Here is a 24,493-nt window from a genome sequence, read left to right as displayed (position 1 = left end):
TGTACCTTTTAATAAACGGTCAATAAAGACCCCCATTGAGTAAGTAGAACTGTTGTGTGCTGCTATGATGAAACGATATGGTGAGTGAAAAACATTTTTATGCACTTTCGGAATTCCAAAGGCAGTGGGGATGTATGGGTGGTCATTAAACAAAAATCTAAAAGTTTTTTCATTAATCACATCCTGAAATAAACTATCTTCCAGGAATAGCATTAGCTTTTTTATGAGCTATGTCTATTTCTCCTATGTGACAATTTGTCGCCTGCTTCCTCCTGGGTAAGTAAATTTCTGTTATAAGTTAGTAGGGAAGCCATTGTATGGGACACTCTCCTTTCAAAACCTAATCTCTGCTCCAACTTGCTTATGCAGATATCTGGATATAATTAGAGGACCTTACATTCCACACTAAATGTAACATGAAGACTAGTATTACAGGTACCTTTTAAAGTGTATTCTTGTGAGTCCAGTACAAAAATTGAACTTCTCCTCTTTGAGGGGTGGAGGTATGACACAGAAGGTTAAGACAATTCAGTGATAATGGACCATCTCCTGTAGTCTTGGGCTCAATATTTTTAGTCTGCACTTGTATAATGTTGTATTCTTAGCGAGCCACTTAACTAGACATTATTCTTGGTTCTCACCTGTAGCACTTGTGAATATTAAACTTTCTCTCTCTGTCTGCCTCATGTTTTTCTGAAGTTCTTCATAGTCCTGCAAGCTTAACTGACATAATAACTAAGGCAGTAGAAAGCTTTTTGTTTTTATTATTACTACCTCCATCCATTGATGGTGGGTCCATTTATTTCCCTGTAGTGTTTATACCCAGGCAAAAGTTGACAGGAAGGCGATCATCCAGTCAGTCATGGAGGTGATTTCTTCCTTCATCAGCATCCTGACAGTGCAGCTGTGTGCAACGAGGCACTAACCCATAGCTGGATGCTGAGCTGAGCACCCATATTTCCATTGGTACTTCTACTCCCTCCCCATTCATGCTTCTGCATTCAACCACAGCTTGAGATGGTGAAAACACATCCTCACTTCAGGCCATTTTTTAGTGCTATGCTAGCCTCCACTGTGATCAGCTAACCAAAAGCATCTGTCCCTCCTCAAATGATGGATGAGCCATTACCTTCCCTTGCCCAGGTCTTTCATCACCTGAGCTGACATTCAAACTCAGTCATAGTTAGGGCTTTATCTTTCTACATTATACGGCTGGGCTATGAAGGAAGAAATAGTGACAGGCAGTGAATAATTTTCTTAGATGGTCTTGCATTTAATCTAAACCTTATAGGTAAACCTTATAGGTAAAGCTTGGTAAAATCAAGAAGAAAATGTATCTCATTTATATTTTTAATCCTAAATACAACATACAGAAACAATTTTTTGGCTGCATGGATGTGCAGCATATCAGCTTAACCATTTGTAAACTATGTTAAGTGTTAAGTGTGGTTTACAAATGGGTGCAGACACATTAAAAATTAAATGGTCTCAGTATTATCACATCAGAAATATACAAGATATAGCACCTGAAACGGAGTAAGAAGCAAAGCACGGAATAGCTCAAGACAGACAATCCACAATCCTAATTCCCTGACTTTCTGTTTCAGAAATTTAGCTATAAACAGTTTCAGCCACTTCCCCAGAACACCACTGTTTCCATTACAGTGGAACAGTGGAAAGGCCTCAGAACCCCCAACACTGGCAGATCATGTTATTGTGAATTAAGAGAATATCAGGAAAGCAAATCATAATCCATGAATGATAAAAATGCTAAAAATCTTTATCTGACATATTGCTTCCAGCTTTGAAATGGTCACTTGTTCCTGTTTAAATTCTGTACAGGTTCTATAAATGCATAAAGTTCATGAATTTTTTTAGCATGCATTCTTTGTTCATATTTTCAGTTATTTCTATTTAAATTTTATTCGGGCTCCATGGGTACATAAATCTGTAGTTCATCCACTTTTGTATTTGTCTACCAGTCACAGAAACTCACCCTGGCATATAATTCCATTCTAAAGAATAGCAATACAAAATCTCAATACAAAAATGGTAGAAAGTTGGGTTAGCCACACGATACAGAAACTATTCAAACATGAAAGCAGCACTTGCTGGAGGAACATAAGTAAAATGGAAATGTTATTCCAGTGCTCATGACACCCGCAAGAGTATGTGGAAAACAATGTCCAAATCTGATCTGATGGAAAACTGATGTTCAAAAGAATTTTTATGCTAACATTAAATTTACCTTTATGACTAGAATCTTTTACTGACTGGTTTTCCTTGAATCAGTATCACATTGGCTGATTTGAGCAATACGTAGTCTGTTGGATTACTGTTTGTCCCTGATCTTATAACAAATGAACCAAGTGCTTAATCAAAGCAAAGCAATGAAAAGTATTATTAAGACCATTATACATGGTTTTAGTGCATTGCTGCTGGTTGTTATTCATATAAATTATATGCTAGTAGCCATTAGTAATGGATTATGAATGAAATTTCATACAACTGATTATACTTTTTTACAATAGTGCTGAACATTTCATCCTAAGTAAACAGATTAATCTGTGTAGATCATATACTGCTGGAATTTTAAAAACAGTTGTACTCATACCTCTAAACTGTCCAGATGTTCATAGAATGTCCAGATTTTTGCATCTTATTTTTGGTCTGATCCTCATAAAATATGTGTTTTTTGGCAAAGTGCTGGAGGGCTGAAGTTACTAAATAATACTAAATAATGAGAGACATTGAATTTTACACTTCATTTCCTTTAAAAAGTATATAATAATGTAAATTATGTCATTTTAGCAACTTTTAAAATTTATAGGAGCAATATTTAAAATCTGTCCTATTTTTGGGTCTTCGTCCCTCCATTTTTTCTGGCTTTGTTCAGATTTCTTGCACTGAGAGGTTGAGAGGTATGGTTGTACTATCATATGGCTCATGTTTACTATCATAAATCAGCATATGTATAGATGTGTTTGCTTTGTGTACATTATAGTTTATAAGTCTCATACAATACATTTAATACATTTTGTCTGTAATATAGGAAGGAATGCACATCAATTGACTTCATCTTGCATCTATATCCTGCGCTCCTTTTATTGCTGTTTTAAGATGTGGCTGATCCAGTGCCACAATTTGATTATCAAAGCAGTGAAAATGCTACATAACTGTTAATAATTGCTGGCTCGGACGTTCACGTGGATGAAATCCTGCATGGGCTCAACATGATTTGGAATCAGCATGAATATGTTATGCAAATATAATTCAATCTCTATGCTTCAATAATTTCATTCACATCCTGATTAAACCTTTACATCTTTACCAAGTTAGCTATCCTTTCTATCAAAGTAACTTGATGTTCTGATTGTTTTGTTTTGTTCTCCAACTTACCTCATTGTTTCATGTTTATAAAAAGGGAACATGCCACTCAGACATCAGACATACACATATCAATCACAGAGGATAGGAAAAGAACAGCAATTTCTATTGTATATTAGAAAATGTCCAGCATACTGCTAATTATGATCTTATATCTATGTACCATGTGCTGCTGCAGTGATACTACTGGACAGAAAAATATACATGAAACATTATACACAAAAGGAAAAACACCAACTAGTAGGCCACACAAATACAACAGATATTTTAGTGACTGTACTTGTATATATTGGAACTGAAATTGTGACTAAGTCATTCTGATGACGTTTTTTGAAATGAAAGTGCTTAATCCAGCTAAAGTTTTCACTGAGTTCCTTGGCTCATCCTTAGAAGGAAGTTGTTTTGTTTCCCCAGCCGTGCTGGGAGTTCTGCTGTATTTGTATACATGAAACATTTTTCATGACAACAGTGGGCAGGATGAAATTGATCTCACAGGCATTCTCAGAATGTGAGAACAGGGATGACTTACCTGTAAGCCTGGTTGTCTGACAGTGAGCTCATACCTTCTTATAGGGAGGTTCAAGGATGTCAAGTGTCAATTTTGTCAGTGGTTCAAAGGATCAGAAGCACTTTGGCCACCATTAGCATGGAGCTGTCTGTCAGTGGTTGTGCAGGTGAGGACATGTTCTTCACTAGATTTTGTATTTCACTTCAGGCATTCTTGCAACTGTCTAGATGTTCGCAGTATGTCCAGATGTTTGCCTCATATTGTTCCACATAGAATCTCTTACTACTGTCAGACATTGAGTTTCAATCTCATTGGCTTGGTGGTTAAGTTAAATAAAAACAGAACGGACAAACACCTGGCACCAGACTTTAAAAAACAAATAAAAACTGGAAAAATCTGAAATCCACTGTGCCATTCCTTCAGACCAGGTTCAAATTGTTTTATCATGGTGTGGTTGGGAGGAGAAATGGCATAGGAGTTATTCTGAAGGAACAGTATGCGAAGAGTGTTTTGGAGGTGAAAAGAGTGTTGGATAGAGTGATGTTTATGAAGCCGGAAATTGATGGTGTAGTGATGAATGTTGTTAATGCATATGCTCCACAAGTTGGGTGTGCAATGAATGAGAAAGAAATATTTTGGAGTGAATTGGATGAAGTGGTGATGACTGTACCCAAGGGTGAGAGAGTGGTGATTGGAGCAGATTTCAATGGGCATGTTGGTGAAGGGAACAGAGGGGATGAGGAAGTGATGGGTAGGTATGGTGTTAAACAAAAGAATGCAGAAGGTCAGATGGTAGTGGATTTTGCAAAAAGGATGGACATGGCTGTGGTGAATACGTATTTTAACAAGAGGGAGGAGCATAGGGTGACATACAGGAATGGAGGAAGATGCACACAGGTGGATTATATTTTATGTAGGAGGGCCAGTTTGAAGGAGATTGGAGACTATAAAGTGGTGACTGGAGAAAGTGTAGTTAGGCAGTATAGGGTGGTGGTTTGCAGGATGACATTGGTGATCAAGAAGAGGAGGAGGAGTGTGAGGGCAGCACCAAGGATCAAATGGTGGAAATTGAAAAAGGGTAATTGTGAGGTGGAGTTCAGGGATGAGTTAAGACAGGCACTGGGTGGCAGTGAAGAGTTACCAAATAGCTGGGTAACTACAGCAGAGCTAGTAAGGGAGACGGCTAGAAAGGTGCTTGGTATCACATCAGGACAGAGGAAGGATGACAAGGAGACATGGTGGTGGAATGAGGAAGTACAGAAGAGTATACAGGCAAAGAGGTTGGCAAAGAAGAAGTGGGATTGTCAGAGAGATGAAGAAAGTAGACAGGAGTATAAGGAGATGAGGTGCATGGCAAAGAGAGATGTGGCAAAGGCTAAGGATAAGGCATATGAAGAGTTGCATGAAAGGTTGGGCACTAAGGAGGGAGAAAAGGACCTGTACCGATTGGCTAGACAGAGGGACCAAGCTAGGAAAGATGTGCAGCAGGTAAAGGTGATAAAGGATAATGACAGAAACATACTCACAAGTGAGGAGAGTGTGTTGAGGAGATGGAAAGAGTACTTTGAGGGGTTGATGAATGAAGAGAATGAGAGGGAGAGAAGGTTGGATGATGTGGGGATAGTGAATCATGAAATACAATGGATTAGCAAGGAGGAAGTAAGGATAGCTATGAAGAGAATGAAGAATGGAAAGGCTGTTGGCCCAGATGACATACCTGTGGAAGCATGGAGGTGTTTAGGTGAAATGGCAGTGGAGTTTTTAACCAGATTGTTTAATGAAATCTTAGAAAGTGAGAGAATGCCTGAGGAATGGAGAAAAAGTGTTTAGGTACCAATTTTTAAGAATAAGGGTGATGTGCAGAGCTGTAGTAACTACAGAGGGATTAAATTGATCAGTCACAGCATGAAGTTATGGGAAAGAGTAGTTGAAGCTAGGTTAAGAAGGGACGTGATGATTAGTGAACAGCAGTATGATTTCATGCCAGGAAAGAGCACTACAGATGCGATGTTTTGCTCTGAGAATGTTGATGGAGAAGTACAGAGAATGTCAGAAGGAGTTGCATTGTGTTTTTGTAGACTTAGAGAAAGCATATGACAGGGTGCCTAGAGAGGAGTTGTGGTATTGTATGAGGAAATCAGGAGTGTCAGAGAAGTATGTAAGAGTGGTACAGGATATGTATGAGGGTAGTATGACAGCGGTAAGGTCTGTGGTGGCAGTGATGGATGCGTCTAAGGTGGAGGTGGGATTACATCAAGGATCAGCTCTGAGCCCTTTCTTATTTGCAATGGTGATGGACAGGTTGACAGATGAGATCAGACAGGAGTCCCCATGGACTATGATGTTTGCAGATGACATTGTGATCTGTAGTGAGAGTAGGAAACAGGTGGAGGAGACCCTGGAGAGATGGAGATATGCTCTAGAGAGAAGAGGAATAAAGGTCAGCAGGACTAAGACAGAATATATGTGTGTGAATGAGAGGGAGGACAGAAGAATGGTGAGGATGCAAGGAGTAGAGGTGGCAAAGTTGGATGAGTTTAAATACTTGGGGTCAATAGTTCGGAGTAACAGTGAGTGTGGAAGAGAGGTGAAGAAGAGAGTACAGGCAGGATGGAGTGGGTGGAGAAGAGTGTCAGGAGTGATTTGTGACAGATGAGTACCTGTAAGAGTGAAAGGGAAGGTCTACAAGAGGGTAGTGAAACCAGCTATGTTATATGGGTTGGAGACAGTGGCATTGACAAAAAGGCAGGGGTTTGAGCTGGATGTGGCAGAGTTAAAGATGTTAAGATTTGCACTGGGTGTGACGAGGGTGGACAAGATTAAGAATAAGTATATTAGAGGGTCAGCCCAGGTTGGAAGGTTTGGAGACAAAGCCAGAGAGGCAAGATTACATTGGTTTGGACATGTGCTGAGGAGGGATGCTGAGTATATTGGGAAAAAGATGCTAAGGATGAAGCTACCAGGTAACAGGAAAAGAGGAAGGCCTAAGATAAGGTTTATAGATGTGGTGAGAGAGGATATGCAGGTGGTTGGTGTGACAGAGCAAGATGCAGAGGACAGGAAGAAATGGAAACAGGTGATCTGCTGTGGCAACCCCTAACGGGAACAGCTGAAAGAAGATGATGATTCCTTCAGACCAACACTTTATTATACACAGAGTGAGTGCTTTCATCTGTTTGCATTCAGAAGTCTTCAAACACTATCCATGTCCAGGGATGTTCGGACTTTTTTGTGGAGCTTGCATTTTCTGGGGGATTGGAAGAGGGCAATGATGTTTTCAGGGTGGTAATTTCTTCCTGGGTGGCTATCCTCCAGTGAGGAAGTGATGTCAGCTTAATTCACAATGAGCAGGTTGTGCTGATGTCAGGCATTGTCGTTAGTTCTTCTGTCACAGAGTGGTGGGGACATGCTTGTTTCTGGACTGTCTCATTTTACAACCTGACATGACCTTTTTAACCCAATGTGATCATAGCCAGCTTTAGGCACCAGTGAACCCTGCAGTTGCTGGGGGCCCCCAACCACAGCAAGTTATCTTATCCGGATATTTTGTTACATGTCTGTCAAACCAATAAAAGTTAGTATAGCATTCTTGTATACGTAATAAACCACATGGATAATAACTCTTATTTATACCTCCTTTAAAATTCAAAGATATTTCTGGTTGTAGTAACAGTGTTTTGTCAAGAAACAGGCATCAGAATTCCATTAAATAATTTACCACTGACATAGTGTCCCTGGCTTAGTTAAATCCTGCTGTTGGACATTTTCTCCACTAAAACTAACTACATAGCCAGCTTTAGGTCCCTGCTATACCCATGACTGCAGGCCCACCCCTTAATCATCCTTGACTGTGTGGGGGCCCCACAATAGCTGCTGCTGGTTGGGGAAAAATGAGGAAGAAAAACTGTATTAACTTACTAATTATGCTCTTTAACCTGGGCAGGGCTGTGATACGACCCTGTTAGGATGAAGCTGATAATGAACATGAGCAAAGTAAGCACTAGAGAGATCAGTAGCCCAGAGTGACTGATCTCAGTGCAAATTTTGGATTTTAAGAAGAGCTGATACTTCTGATCATCAGGGATAGTTTTCTCTTTCAGGGAGTTTTATAAATACAAGCATAACACCAGATAGTATAACTCTCAATTCCATTGCTTAAGAATTCAGTGCAATCCCAAAAAATAATACAACAAAGGCTCAGAATCAGGACTACATTTTAAATATTACTCTAATGCACTTTAAAGGTTAGCAGAATAACACCCTTTGCATGAACACATATTTTTTGGACAATAAGTATAAAACTGAGATGTCTGGATTGATTGACTGTTTGTAATCCTGAATGACTTACCAGCAAATCAAACTTTTTTTTGAAGGAGAAAGCAGAAGTATGAACAAAATCAGGGAGGGTCTGTGAAATAAGGGACAGTGAGAGGTTTGTGAAATCAGGCACAGTGACAGGTACGTGAAATCAGGGACAGTGACAGGTCTGTGAAATCAGGTACAGTGACAGGTACGTGAAATCAGGGTCAGTGACAGGTCTGTGAAATCAGGGACAGTGACAGGTCTGTGAAATCAGGGACAGTGACAGGTATGTGAAATCAGGGACAGTGACAGGTCTGTGAAATCAGGGACAGTGACAGGTATGTGAAATCAGGGACAGTGACAGGTATGCATTGCTGCCCAATGAGGGAAATAAGTGACTTACCCCTGGTGCTGTTTTATAACTGCTAAACAGCAGGCACTGATCTGGTGTGGCAGTACCAGGGTTGCACAATATATTGTTACTTGCTGAAATAACTACAAAACTAGGACTGCTACGGCTTATGCTTGTTTGTGTGTAAAAACTATCACTGATTTTTGTCTGTGAATGCACCCAATAATGCCAGGATACAAATATTGTTCTTCTGGATATCAGTAAAAAATGTACTTAACAAGTAATTATATTTCAAAAGTAAGACATAAGATATATCACAGAGCATTCAGACACTTAGATCTTCTTGGAGTCTGGTGGCCCCCACTTACCAGACTGTATAACTTGATATTGGGGGCTCACGTAATCATCCTTGACTCTGTGGGGACCTCCACAAAAGCTATTGCTGGTTGAAGAAAAATGAGGACAAAAAATGTTTCAGTTTTCTGATTGAGCTGTTTAACCTAAACAGCGCTGAGATATGACCATTTTAGGATAAAGCTGATAATAGCCTCGGGTTTCAACCACACCCATTCTAAAATCAGCCCTGCTCAAATGTGTGTACAGAAAGCTGCTGTAGGTTATGAGGATCTGGGATTGTGTGGTTATTACAACTTTAATTTTCATCACAGTCAAACCTTAGAGGTGTGCACATGAAGTCATTATAGCTTGTGATTGAGCTGAGGACAGTGTGGTCATTGTTTATTTACTTTTCTCACAGACCTCAGAGGTGTAAAACAAAGGTTATTATAGCTTGTGTAAGGGTGGTGTACTGTCTAAGAGCAACAAATTAGAATATATTACAGAAATCATTCTCACAATCACACATATATGGGGCTGAGTTTGAGGGTTAGGGGTGAGGAAGCATGCTATGTATACATATATCAGCAGTCATTTGAAATATATGGCTAAGGCAATTTAAACCTCTGATTTCATCCTAGTCTAACATCAGACAGATGTATAGTTAGTGACTGTCTTTTGTGGGGGGTTAGGGAAGGAGGCAGTATTCCCAGATAAGACCTATGTATTCCCACAACTGACTTGTTAGTTTATTGTGATCTACAATTTTGTCAGCTTTGAACATTAAGCCTTGGGCACAACTTGTATCTTCCTTGAAAGAAAAAAATAAGACTAAAATTCTTTTTTTTTCATGATTTTTGTTTAGGTCACCATTGGAGTAAAATGCTGAGAAAATGCTCTAAAATGCATCCCAGGGCACATATATAACCCCTATGCCTTTGGAGGCACCAACTTAATTGAGTTATTTCCTAAATAGTTATTACTGTGCTGTCTTGGTCAGGAAAGGTGTGCTGAAAGGATGCAAAGAAAACTTAAGCTGAGCAGCAACAGTGAATTTCTTTCCTTAATAATAATTTGTGTTCAAGCCATTATTGGATGAAAAGGTTGTGTAAAAATAAAAAAAGAACTTTAAAATGCACTTCAGAGCATATCAAAAGTCATGGCTTCTTGAAAACGACATGAGTAAGGCAAAATGTGAGAAAGGGAAGAAAAAAGTAATGTGCTTGGTATGGGAGCCCAAAAGGGGGGGTTTAGAGGAGAGGACTGGAGGGTGTGCTGGGGGTGTTGAAACAGTAGGCCTAGTCATCATTTCATTTAAGTTCAGACCTGGACATATGGTTGTAATGTATCATTGTTGCAGCTAAATGCCAGTAACTGTAAGTGACCCTTTGTTAGACAAAGACACAAACAGCAGGTGACCACTGCTGAAGGAAACCCAGAACAAACCACCAAATCCAAAATAAAGAGCAGGTGATCCACCACAGACAAACTATATACTACACTTTGTTGACTTGCCTAACAAAGGATAGAACTAAAACTTTATTTTGATAAACATAACTCCAGGAAACTGGACAAGCGCTTTCGGCAATTATGCATTCTTCAGATCTGAAGAAGGCAAAATTGCAGAAAGCTTTGTCCTGTTCCTGAAGTTCTGTTTGTCAAAATAAAGTTTTAGTTCTATCCTTTGTTAGACAAATCAACAAAGTGTAGTATATAGGCCTGTTGTAATGTAACAGCTTGTAGCTAAGGTCTGTCTGTGCGCACTACTCCTAAATGTTCGCAGCACAAACTAAAAGGTTTCTTTGGAGTTGTGGCTTTCACAGGATGATACTTATACTGGAAGTGCCTAGGAGGCCCCCAACTTGACATTTGCTGGGGGCCCCCAAAATGCTAACACCAGCCCTGAATGTGATGATCGGCTGCACAGAGGAATTCTGTATTTGTTGTTCTTGTAGTCTTGCTGTCAGAGTGGTCTGGCGGGTGTCAGTGATGGAGGCACAGTGTGGTGCTGTGTGTTTTGTTTTTCACTCATTTTTCACAAGACTTGGTGACAGCAGTGGTCGTTGTAAGTAGAGACATTCTTTAAAGTTTAATTTGCTGACTATTTTCAGACATGTTTATGGAGGGTGAATGGCTAGTTATTTTTTTGTCAAGAAGGAAATAGTGGAATAAAAAAAATGAATAAAAATAAAACAGAAGGAAATCCTGTGATGTTGAGTCTTCCACTGCTGTGGGGTTGTTTTACCACCTTCCCCCTGAAGAGTCCGGACTGGCTTGTATTATGTGTCAACAATTAGAAAGGATGGATTTGGGGATGTTTCAAGCAACTCACATAGTGAGGATTTTGTCATAAATTCATTCTTGAATGCTGCAGTGGCAGGGCACACAGAACTAATAAGGGAAGCTAGTTTCATTATGCACAAAAATTAATTAGTTATTGGTACCACCTGCCATATTTTCCTTATTATGGTTTGTTGTTATTATTATTAAGTATTGTATGACCACAAACATTGTTAATTCTTCCTGCAGTCTCGTCTTGTTTTTTTGTGGTTGACATGACTATATTAGGAAACATAAAAAAATAATATATATATATATATATATATATATATATATATATATATATATATATGGATCTACTTCAGTAGATCGAACATATTACAAGATCGAACCAAATATGGCCGGTACCATATGTTCGAACCTGTAATAGTTCAAACACTGAAAGAAAAAAAGAAAAAACAAAAAAAAATAAAATTAAACTGCTGTAGCGGGGGGGAGGGCTACGCCCCACTGCACCCCCCACACCCCCTTACTTAAATATACCAACTCCGAGATCGCACTACATTGCGGAAATGGGAAATCTTCCCATTCCGCTCTGTACACGGATCTCCATTCAGTCCGTTCGGACTTTTAAAATATCGAGATTATGGTCTCGGCCATATCGTCTTCAAGCATTTAAAAAGTTTGACTGAAGGGGACCCGTATACATACATATATATATATATATATATATATATATATATATATATATATATATATATATATATATATATATATATATATATATATATAGATATATATATATATATATATATATATATATATATATATATATATATATATATATATATATATATATATAGATTTACTATTGTTTGTTCGAATGGCGAAACATTTGCCATTTGAAACAATGAATAGTAAACCTGAACACACACATTCCGACTGGCCACAATGTCGACCCAAATGACCGATTGAGTCGACATTGTGGCCAAAACCATCACGTGATAACCATATAGAAGCTGATGTAAATCAGACTCCTATATGACATATCACGTTTTGGCAGGGGGGCAAGCCCCTCTGCAACCCCCTATTAAATATTCTAACTCTGAGATCGCACTACAGTGGGGATATGGATGAATTTCCAATCTCCACTGTACCGCGATCTGTGCAGATAGTCAAATATACTTATGCGAATGCACTACTGCACTCGCATAAGTGTATTTGACTTTCCCATCCATTTATGTTTTAGGCACAACATTCTGATTTTCAGCAGCAGTGCTGCCGACAGAATGTCGTTCGCACAAACCATAGTAAACCTATACATATATATATATATATATATATACACACACACACACACACACACACACGCACACACAAATATAAGAAAATAAATCTTTATATATATATATATATATAAATATAGATTAATATTTTATAACTGTTATGAAGTGGCAACTTTTGCAGTGCAGCATATCAGCAGAAGGTGAGAATCACCCCCCCCCCCCTTTTAGGGATCAGGTCACGAAGGCTGTGACACTGCGGGTTGTTGGTCACATTTTAATCTGTTTGCAGGTCCTTCATCTATGCAGATCTTGAACTGAAGCTGGGTCCAGATAACGTAAGAAGCTCAGGGGCTTTTGACTGAGTTGGAGGTTTCACAGACTCATGACCAAGGCTTGCTTAATAGGAATAGAGCCTTGCCAGTTTCTGAGGACACCCATGCTAAAAAGGCCTGGAGGAGAGCTAAGAAAGATACATCACTGCCAAGCCACATCCTATATCTTGGTACACCTGAACCAGAAGGTAAGGATGTAAGGAGGGTTGCTAAATCAGATATCTTGGATAGGGGCAATTGGTGGATGAATACCTTGAAGAGTTTATTAATTATTTTCAAGATGAGGGTAGAGCTAGGATATCTGATATTGCCTTAGACCGAAATTTTGGTGCTGTGCCTCACTATCCTTGGGTCACCAATGAGAGGCTTTCCCTGACCTGAAATTCACTGGCCTCATTAGCCAGTCAGGAAAATACGGTTGACCTACCTTAACCTTCAATGTGGATCACCTTGTTGGACTCAGACCTTAACGCCATTCAGTTTCTTCCTCCCATGGCCATTATTAATACTACAAATATCACTTCTCTGGGTTCATATATCACAGCTCATGTCCAGGTAAAGATCAAAGAGAAATCCTTAGGTGGAGATTTTCTGGATATATTTGATTTACTTGACACAAAGAAATGTATTCATTGTATAACTGATGCTGAGAATCCTGGAGCAAAAGACTTGGCCAAAGATTTAGCTGCTATTGGGAAAAAAGCTTTGGTTAAAGTGCTAGTTAGAACCTGGTACTCTTGGACTTCAGTTTTTTTTTTTGGTATTTATAGACATTATTATTGAAAAGGATCCCAGTCAGGCTTTACCGCTACTTGTGTATTTTGTGGCTATTAGGGAAGCTCACCATGTAAGAGGGGCCCTGCCTGTTTATTGTATGGTCAGAGATTTACAAACTTAAAGGCCATGGACAAAACCGTTAGGTGGGATGAAAGTCATCAAGACATTTGTTTGAGAATTATGTCAGATAAGCCCAATACCTGCTGAGAATGAGTCTTATGTTAGAAGCCAAGTAGAAGGAAATTTTTGTTGGGCTTACAACACTGGGAGGTAATATTGGCCTATGTGCATATATACCCATTTATGCTCCTCATGTGGAAAGGCTTACCCAACAGCTACATGCTGGTATAACTCATGCTGTTCTGAATACAGCAGTGTGTTCTTTCATAAAAAATTAGTAGAACTATGCCACAGCATAACCAGGGCCGGGGCAAGCAGCCTTTTCATGGACACAAGTTTAACTTAATTAGGAAGGCAAGCTCAGCGGTCATAATTCCCACTCTCTAATCAAAGTAGATGAAGTGGCTCAATTGCTGTAAAATTACCCTGACAGGAATACCACGTCCTTTATTATGAAAGGTTTCGGAAATGGTTTTCAGATTGCTTATGTGGTGCCTTTATACTCTATTCTAGTTACAAGCCCTTCCACTATCAAAGGCCATGAGAACATAGAGTTCAGATTAATTGAGAAAGAAGTGTTAGCAGGTAGAGTAATTGTCCCCTTTTTTGTACCCTCCCCCAGGCCTCTTTCAAACTTTCTCCCATAGGTTTGCTTCCGAAAAAGAGAACAGAGGAATATAGACTGATTCTTCACCTTTCTTACTCTGCAGGTCTACCAGTTAATGAATCAATTGGTAAGGGTTATTTGAGGTACACTATCCATTTTGGAGCAAGAGGCTGAAATAATTTTGAAGTACAAAGATCCCTGCCTGTTTAAATTAGACATCCAGTCAGCATTTCATCTGCTTCCAAAGAAGAAGGAGGACTAGCCTGTGTTAAGTTTTCAGTTTGATGGAAAATTTTTCTTTGACATGGAGATGCCCATGGTGTGCTTGTCGCTTGGTTACCTTTGAACCTTTCAGCACAGCACTACACTGATGCTGGAAATAGGGGGCATGCAGGAAATCAGTGGTTCACTATCTTGATAATTTTTTTGTTAGTGGGGAAGACAAGGAAGGGGCTGTGGAAAGGTGATTATATTTAAGGAACTTTGTGCTATCTTGGAGGCACCTTTGGCCAAGGATAAGTCAGAAGGGCCACGATAAAAATTGATATTCATAGGGTTGTTGGGTGATGTTCCAGTGAAGTCTTTCAATCTTCTTGCAAGTAAGTTTGAGAAACTTAGCTATATAAGTATGAAGTTTTGGGGGGAAATTAAAGGCTCGTATTCTTAAGGGATATGGTTTGATTTGGCATAGGAGTTTGAAGAGGAGGTTGGCACTGCTTTGAATGGGAATCCAATTTTCCAAGAGATTACATTGATATTCACATCAGAGGGAGTTGATTATATTAGAAGTATAGAGGTAGGTTAGTGAACTATGCACCTCACTTGGAGATGCTAGTGAAACTATTGAGGTATTAGTGAAGACCGGCTGTAGGGCATAGGATTTCAACTGAAGGGAAATGGTTTGATGAGTTGGCAGCCTGAAGATTACAGTGGCATTTAGGCTGGAAATATGCTGGAGTAGATCCATTGGTTTGTTAGCTGAAGTTTTAGTTGTTTTTTAAATAAGTTTATATTTTGAATGGATTTCAGTGGTAGTGGGATGTGGTTACAGAGTTAGCTACACTATTTGAATAAGAGAGTCACCTACAGTATTAGACAATTTGGTTATAGCGATTGCAAAATAGAGTGATGTAATTGTAATGCAGAGTGTAAAATTCTATTGGGAGAGTAGTAATATATAAAACTGTTAAGGACTAGGAGATTTTCTGTCTGACAGAGAAGTCTTTGTATTGTAGTTAAGTAAGAAAGAGAAAGTGACATGATATTTATAATCAGTTTAATTCTTTGAGTGCCAGGCAGAGGTGTGTTCTATTGTTATAGTTTACTGCTAAGTTGAATATTTTATTATAACATTTCTCAGGTTTGGACAGTTGTGAAACTTGAACATTGGTAAACATTGGTGAACATTGGTGAACATTGGGGAAGCACAGGGACAAGATGGCAATAAGAAAGTAAAGGCTATACATCTTCTGGCTATGTCAGTGAGATAGGCTTTTACTCTGTATAATGCATCTAGTTTTTGCTATGTTTTTCTAACCATGTAAGATGCACTGTGGTCAAATTTCAACCATGATGACAACCAATAATTTTGTGTGGTTTACTTATTCTATTGTGGTGTTTTTGGCAGAAATGATAGTGAATAGAGTTGTTTTTCTTTAGCTGTGTTTTGGGTAAAGAATAGTAATTTTGTTTTTTTTTTAGGGTTTGGAAGTAGTTTTGAATTATTTAGCTATATATCAATCAATAAGGACTGCTGTCTAAGGATTTAGGGAGAGTTTAGGCAGAGCAGCTTAATGGTGAGTCATGAGCATATTGAACTAGGGTAGCAATTTTGTAGCAGTGTAGAGATCATTGATGAATCAATTGAAAAGTATGGTGCCTAGTATAGAATACAGTGGGACACCAACAGTTATGGAACTACTGCAGTGAAGAGTTGGAGAACCCTGAGGATGAGAGTTTATCTATGAGTTTTTGACATAAAACAGTATCAACAACTTTTGATAAGACTAGGAATATGATGGAGACTATGCTTCTGCCATTTCTATAGATGTTAGTAATATTAACAAAATTCAGCAAAGCAGTAGTTGTGCAATGATAAGGATGGAAGCCACATTAGGTTGAAGACAGAAGCTGGTTATCTATTCATTGAAAAGTTGTATATGAATACAGTCTTCTAATATTCGCAATTGGTGTATAGTTTTAAAGGTCTGTATTAGTTCTACCCTTATGCAGTGGAATAATGAATGACTTATTTTCCCTAACAAGGGGACTGCATTTTCAGATATGGACTAATTTTATCAGAGTTGTGATAACCACAGTTGCTATTTAAAAATATTCACCAGGTAGCTTGTCAGATAGAGTTGTAGTAGGGTTTATCTTTGAGGTATTTTGATGGTATCTATGGGAACTGGTTGGAAGGAGAAATATTGAACGAGTTTATTCTATTTCATTCTCTTCTGGGATGTGCAAGAAGGAAGCCTTTCCTTAAGGCTGTTCTAGCAAGTTGTGAGAAGTAATGAGACATCTTATAAGCCTAGAATAGAAGGTAGTTGAGTTTGGCTCTGACTTTCTGAATGTGGTTTTGGAAGATGGGGGATTGTTCAAGCCAAATGCCAAGGTATCTGAATGATGTGGTAGATTCAATTAGTTCTTCATCTATGTCTTTGATATGGTGAGAACTAGATGTCTTAGTGAGTTTTTTTTTTATCAAACAACATGGAGTTCTTTTTTATGCTTAAAGAGTAGGTGTTTTTTCAGAACCAAGGCAATTGTTTGGTTGTAAAATATCAGCATGAAATTGATATTGGATGATGCAACAAGGGTTGGATCCATAGATAACCATGTCATCACTGTAAAGGAAGAGTTATAAATTAAGTAGATCAAGAGGCAGTTTATTTCAAAAATGTAAAATACTATAGTTGCAAGAACTGATCCCTGAACAACCCTTGAAAGAGTGAAGGCTGTATTTAATAAGGTTGGCCCAATTTTAACTGTGTAGGATTGGTTGCTCAGGAAATCTTTGACCTATTGGGTAGATTCAGTGTTTACTCTGATATCTTATAAGTGTTCATAGGTTCATAGGTAGGTACTAGGTTATTGGCCCTAGGGCCTATATAAGCCTAGCTTAATGGTACCCTGGTTTTCGCCACCCAAGAAAATTATTTTCCTGTGCCCCTGTCCAGCAGAGCCACAGAAGTGATCCCCAGGGTGAATTTCCTATCTCCCATCCAATCATCAAGATTTTTCTTGAAGAGTGCTAATGAGGAGCTTTGTTTGATATAGATAGGTAGTTTGTTCCAGAGTATGGGAAGTCTCTGGGACAGGAATCTATCCCTCCAGCATGTTCTGTTTATTATGTTGACAAAGTTTAGGTCCCTAGAGCATGTAGCTAGGAGGGATTGGGAGTTCTTAATTGGGCCATGTCCAACAGCTCTGGGTTTGACATAGCTTTGTATGTTAGGCAGAGATCACCTCTGAGTAGGTGATATGTGATGGAGTAAAGCTGGAGTTTTTTGAGACAGTCTGCATAGGGCATCTGTTTGAGGTCAGTAATCCTCTTTGTGAGGTATTTCTGCAGCCTTTCCAGTTGTTGTAGATGTCTTGTGAGGTACATACCAAAAGGGGCATTGTACTCTATAATTAGTCTAATGAGTGGTGAGTAGAAGGGAACAATGACCTCTTTTTTCCTGTATGAGAAATCTTTTGTGATGAGGTGTGCCACATAGAAGGATTTCCTGACTACTGTGGTGATGTGATTATCAAAGGAGAGACTACTGTCCACCTGTGTCCCAAGGTTTCTTATCACACTTTTGGTGTTAAGTAGACTACAGCTTATGTGGTAGTTCATGGGTATAGAGTTTTTACCAAAAGGGATGACAATGCACTTTTTGGCATTGAGCTTGAGGCCATGGCTTTGACACCAGGCATTTGTCTCAGTGAGACCCTTTTATAGGAGGTCCACATCATTAGGAGTTTTGATTATGGCTCCTAGTTTGCAGTCATCTGTGAACTTTCTTAGCCAAAGACCTTCTGTGTTAGTCTGTACTTCAAGAAGTAGATACCAAACAGGACAGGACCCAGGACTGAACCCTGTGGTGCTCCACTTGTCACTGGTCTGAAGACAGATTTGGAGTCTGCTACTTTCACAGTGTGGGCTCTGTCAGTGAGCCAGTTGGCAATACATCTTGTTACATAGGGATTTATACCTAGTTTAGTGAGTTTATCTATAATTCCAGAGTGGGTGATGGTGTCGAAAGCCTTGGTGAGATCTAGATAGTCTGTGTGAACCACCTTACCCTCATCTGCGGTTTTGGTGACCACTTCAAAGACGTCTATCAGGTTTAGGAGACATGATCTGCCTCTTACAAACCCGATGTGTGATAATAGGGTGAAGTGATCAACATGGTCAATGGCTCAGATAAGGGCAATGAATTCTGCCCCAGAGAGGTTACCTTTATCCATGCTAGTGAGCATGTGCAGGGCACCTCTGGATGAATCAAGACAGAAAATGTGTCTTTCAGCAACCCAGACACATTCTCTATAATGTGCCTGATTTGCAATAGTGCACGGTTGTACCCCTGGTCTGTTTAGTTGTTTAAATTTATAATGTATATCATGCTCCAGGGGTCTAGGACATATCTGGTATCTTGGTAAAAGTCACATCAGTGTAATATGTGGGAGTCATGAAAACTGCATAGGTGGCCTGCACACATATTACAGATGATACCCTGAGTATTACAGATTACCTGGCAGCTCACAGACTGATACCCTTGGAGTTCACACACCTTCTTCCCAGTTCACAAGATGGGATCTTTATTTCAGTGTGTGTGCAGTCTGTGGCTCCCAGTACTTCAGAAAATGTGCTATCTCACTGAACTCCCACATGGTACTTGCTCTCTCCTCTGGGGTACATGGAAGCCACATACAGTCCACAACATGGTAAAGCATGGCATAAAGAAACTGATGGATTATTCTCGAGGCAGATGCCTGAGATACTCCCACTGAACATTCCTTCACTCTCATTAAATTTAAATAAAATCTTTGACATCAGTGCACTCTTTTTCTATAACATGGCTACCCTTCCTCCATTACTCCTAAATGCCCACTGTCTTAGAACTTCATATTTTCTCAAACTGGTTATTTTCCTTATGCATTTGTGATATAAGATTCTTGCAGAAAAGGAAATTGCGTTTTATTTATTTTTAAATATCTTATGAAATATGTTTTTTGACTGTTGTTTAATCCATTATTATTTAATGAAATAATTTAAGGGTTCATTGTCAAAAGAAAGATAAATTAAGAAAGGAAAGTTGAATTATCTGGATATATACTGTAATAGGTATTACATCTCTCATTAGTATTTTGTGAAAAACAGAGTTAGTTGCTGAAACACTGCTAACATACTGTTGATGGCTTTACAAGCAACAAATTGAACATTAATTCTTTAACATTACTCATATTAAGTGTTAAAGAAAAACATTTAAAAAACATGCTGGGATTTATTATATAAATATAAATAGCATTTAATCAAATTGCAGTACGTATTGAGACACTTCCTGGTCTTATATTTTAGAAGAACTCTTACTTATCAAAAATGGTTCCCCCGTTTTCTCTATCTTCCTTTCAGAGTCCCAAAAGAATTGCTGGCTAATACCCCTTATAGATGTTTCTGCACTTAAAGTACTTCAAACCCACATCACAGTTAGCACAGCACTGTATACAGACGTTGCATCCATATTACTGAAAATTCAGTGCTGCCTTCTAATATTTTCCTCCTCTTCCTTTTCACTAAATGATTTAGTATTTTACCTTTTCCTTACCTATCCCTTCCCTGTATTAATCTACTAAAATATTAAAGTTTATATTTAATGGTAGATTACTCATATTATGGCAAAGTATTCATCTAATAATTCTATCACAAATTTCATACATTTGATTGTTAGTTATAATGGCATATAGAAGTTGCATAACATTAAATCACTAAAAATTGAAACAAAATGAAAAATGCTTAGTAGAATACAGTTAAAATATATAATGGACTGTTAAAAACAGTTTCCCTACATATACACGAAAGAATGCACTTGAAAATGTAAGAGTACTTTAGTACTTTGATGCCATAAGGAAGTCTATATTAGTTTAACACCAATGTAACGTGTGTTTCTAACAACTTACTCTATTTCCATTATACATCAAATGTAACTGCTTATTATTTCTAAGTACACATTGATTACCTATTACTGTCAACTGTATAAATATCTAAATAGAGATTATATATAGAGATGCCCCTAAACAATAAATGTTTTTGGATATATAGCAGCGCAGCTTTATTTATTTATTTATTTATTTATCAGGCACAGTTCTGAAGATAGAAGACAATGTATAATATGCTGGTATTATGGTCCTAGGAGATAACTATGTTTCAATCAGACTTTTCAAACAAACAAAGTACTCCAACAGTTTAGCAATGTCTCAGACCTTGCCAAGGCTTTCAACACCATCCCCCATTCTGGAATTATAGCTAAACTCACTCAACTAGGTATAAATCCCTATGTCACAAGATGGGTTGCCAACTGGCTCACTGACAGAACCCACACTATAAAAGTTGCAGACTCCAAATCTGACCTCAAAGTAGTGACAGGTGGAGTACCACAGGGTTCCATCCTGGGACCTCTCCTGTTTGGTATCTACTTCTCTGAAGTACAGGCTAACACAGAAGGCCTCTGGCTAACGAAGTTCACAGATGACTGCAAACTAGGAGCTATAGTCAAGTCCCCAAATGATGTGGACAACCTACAGAAGGGCCTCACTGAGACAGATGCCTGGTGTCAGAGCCATGGCCTCAAGCTCAATGCCAAAATGTGCAGTGTCATCCCCTTTGGTAAAAACTTTGTACCCATGAATTACCACATAGGCAGCAATCTACTTAACACCAAATGCGTGATAAGAGACCTTGGGACCCAGGTGGACAGTAGTCTCTCCTTTGATAGTCACATCGCCACAGTAGTCAGGAAGTCCTTCAATGTGGCACACCTCATCATGAAAGGGTTCTCATCCAAGAAAAAAGAGGTCATTGTTCCCATCTACTCGTCACTCATTAGACCCATTATAGAGTACAACGGCCCTTTTGGAATGTACCTCACAAGACATCTGCAGCAGCTGGAAAGGCCACAGAAGTACCTCACAAAGAGGATTACTGGCCTCAAACAAATGCCCTACACTGACTGCCTCAAAAAATTCCAGCTTTACTCCCTAGCATATCGCCTACTCTGAGGTGATCTCTGCCTAACATATAAAGCTATGTCAAACCCAAAGCTGTTGGACATGCTACACCTAAAGAAATCCCAATCCCTCTGAGCTACACACTCTAGGGACCTAAACCTTGTCACCATAATAAACAGGACATGCTGGAGGGATAGATTCCTGTCCCAGAGACTTCCTATACTGTGGAACAAGCTACCCATCTATGTCAAGCAAAGTTCTTCATTAGCACTCTTCAAGAAAAATCTTGATGAGTGGATGGGAAATATGAAATACACCCCAGGGATCATTTCTGTGTCTCTGCTCGACAGTGGCACAGGAAAATAACTTTCTTGGGCGGCGTAAGCCATGGAACCTTGTTGGCTAGGCTTACATAGGCCCTTGGTCCGATAGCCTAGTACCTACCTATGAACATATAACCTATGAACCTAAGCAGTGTTATTTCCACCAGAAGCAAGATGTGTAAAAATATATACATTGACAATTTAGTCTGATGCAGGTGTCAATAGTAAGTTAAAATTAGTTAATAACTGACCTAGCCTGTGCACTCCTGCAATAAGTATCCAAATCCCATTTAAGTAACTATCATCAGTCTACCTGCACCAACTGAATTTGCCCTGGAGACCACCTCAAAATAACATACAAAAAAAAAGCACTGAAGCTAATCAACATCACCCAGTACAGTAACCATAAACCCCACCACCCAAAACAAACTTGAGTAGTTTAAACAGTGATAGATTTGTAATTAAATTATACAGCCCACTGATTGGTAAAATACCAACCAAGATCAGAATCCAATCCACATTCAACTGCAAAACTGCCACTGCAAATTCAAGGAACCTCCTCTTTTCCAAAACAAAAACCTATAGATCTGTAAACAACAACAAAACCACACATCTAATTTTTTTTCATGGCTAGGACGTCCAGTCATCAAACTATGCTACTGTAATAAATTCTCTGAATCCCATCTTTAACAACATGAATATCCCAGCATATTTTAATTTTGTATTGTTAGGGCCCATTAAGACAACATGGCTGCTCATCCATACATGCAGATGTGCTTTACAGGCTTATCTAAAGTAAAGAGCCTATAAGCTATACACCAGGAGGATTCAGGTCCATCTTTCATTTTAAGAGAAATGTGCTAAAATGAAAGAAAAAGGGAGTAATTATTTTCAAAAGACTGCATGAAGCAAGCAACTAACCATTATGAGTAGGCAGACACCCAGCTGAGAAATCAAACTCTCTGAAGCAGGCACTATTGTCACTTCATTGCATACTGAGCTAATGAGGTGGGATGAATTTTTTTTCTTAACAAAAAGTATTTAAACTATTTTTCCTCTTTAACCGTTTTGATGTTTCAAAAAAGGTGTTATTGAGATTACGTAACACTAGTTATCCCATGAAAGAAGACAATTACCAATATTTCAAGATGAAAGCATATTAGTTAAAATGAGATATCTAACAAACATCTCTTATACAGATAATGCTAGGCTGATACTGCTATATAGCTTAAAGAATAATATATTTATATAAGGAATTGATAACATTCAAAAGGTAAATATCAGCAGTATGTATCATTTGTTTTAAACTGATGACTGGCATACAAAAAGTCCAACTTCAGACTGTGCTTTGATTTTAATTTTCAAACTTTTTTGCTGTAAGAGAGAATATAAACAAAGAAATCTTTGTACCATGATTTGAATTTTTAAGATTTCACGAAAATGTTTAACAAATAGTTACCATCTTAATTAACAAGGCAAGAAAGAAGTTTAGCCCAAATTTAAAAACAAAAATCCTCATGTTTTATTCTTTTCTTTAGCAGATATACATGAAGGTAGAATTACTATTTTTATTAGAAGCTTCACAGCAGTTAGATTTTTAATGAGGCAGATTAATCTATATCTTCAGTTAATGCAAGCAATCTTTCTCAGATGATCTTTTTAATGAGCAGTAGACCAATCCATATCTTAATTTAATGTAAACAATCCATATCTTCAGTTAATGTAAAGGAGTTGTTCTTTGAGGAGAAGGCCTTCCTCCAAAGTTTCTATGAAAAAAAATGTGGATCAGAATGTAGGTATAATTTAAGTCTTGCTGGACATGAGTGACCTTTTATATTACTTTATTTTAAAAGTTAGATCTATGGCTAGCATTTCTTCCATTTTTCCAGACTTTTTGAGGGACAGCTACCGTCATATCTGATAATATTATGGCACATTTTCAGGCTCAGTTTTGATCAGGCTGACCCTAGAACTAGTTCATTGTCCCAAAAGGATAAAAAAAAAACGTTACCGTAATAAATAATGGTAGTGTTGAGAAATCTGTTGAAGAAGGTATACCTATGGCATGATGATCTCTTTCTATGCGATAATAGGGACCCTGTTTAAGATCCGTTCTCTATTTTCCCAGTCTACTGTCTTGTTTAGTAAATTTACATTACTTTACTAACTTTTTCTGTGTAAATTTCATCTTCATCTAATCTTCCATTGATATCATGTAAGACGATTTCTCTATCCTATATTTCTGAATTCTGCTTCCAGATCATACATTTCAACACTGTTAATGTCTAAACAAAATGCTCAATCTGATGAGAACTACTGCTTCACAGACCATCCAGTAGTTTGAAGGGTAGTGATTCTAGCATTCAGTATTAGGCATAAAGATCCAGGAAGCAATTCCAGCATCAATTAGGAATCATAATGATTTTAAGGAGTTTAAGATTACTGTGAATTCTCACCTAAAAGAAAGAATAGATTGCAAGAACATTTCGCACTCCTGGCATACATCTATCCCAAGGGTCTAGGCTTAGCTCCACACATTGATAAATGACAGGCTGGTCTGCCAACACAAATGCATAGTTTGTGTTATTTGTATACACAAACTAAGGCTACTTTATGTCAAAGAATTCACTTTATGAGAAGATACAGCAAACTCAAAGTTCGTATA

Source organism: Protopterus annectens, chromosome 2.part0, assembly GCF_019279795.1.
Source record: "Protopterus annectens isolate FY-2018-M chromosome 2.part0, PAN1.0, whole genome shotgun sequence".
NCBI classification, from domain to species: Eukaryota; Metazoa; Chordata; order Ceratodontiformes; family Protopteridae; genus Protopterus; species Protopterus annectens.
This window is presented reverse-complemented; position numbering follows the sequence as displayed.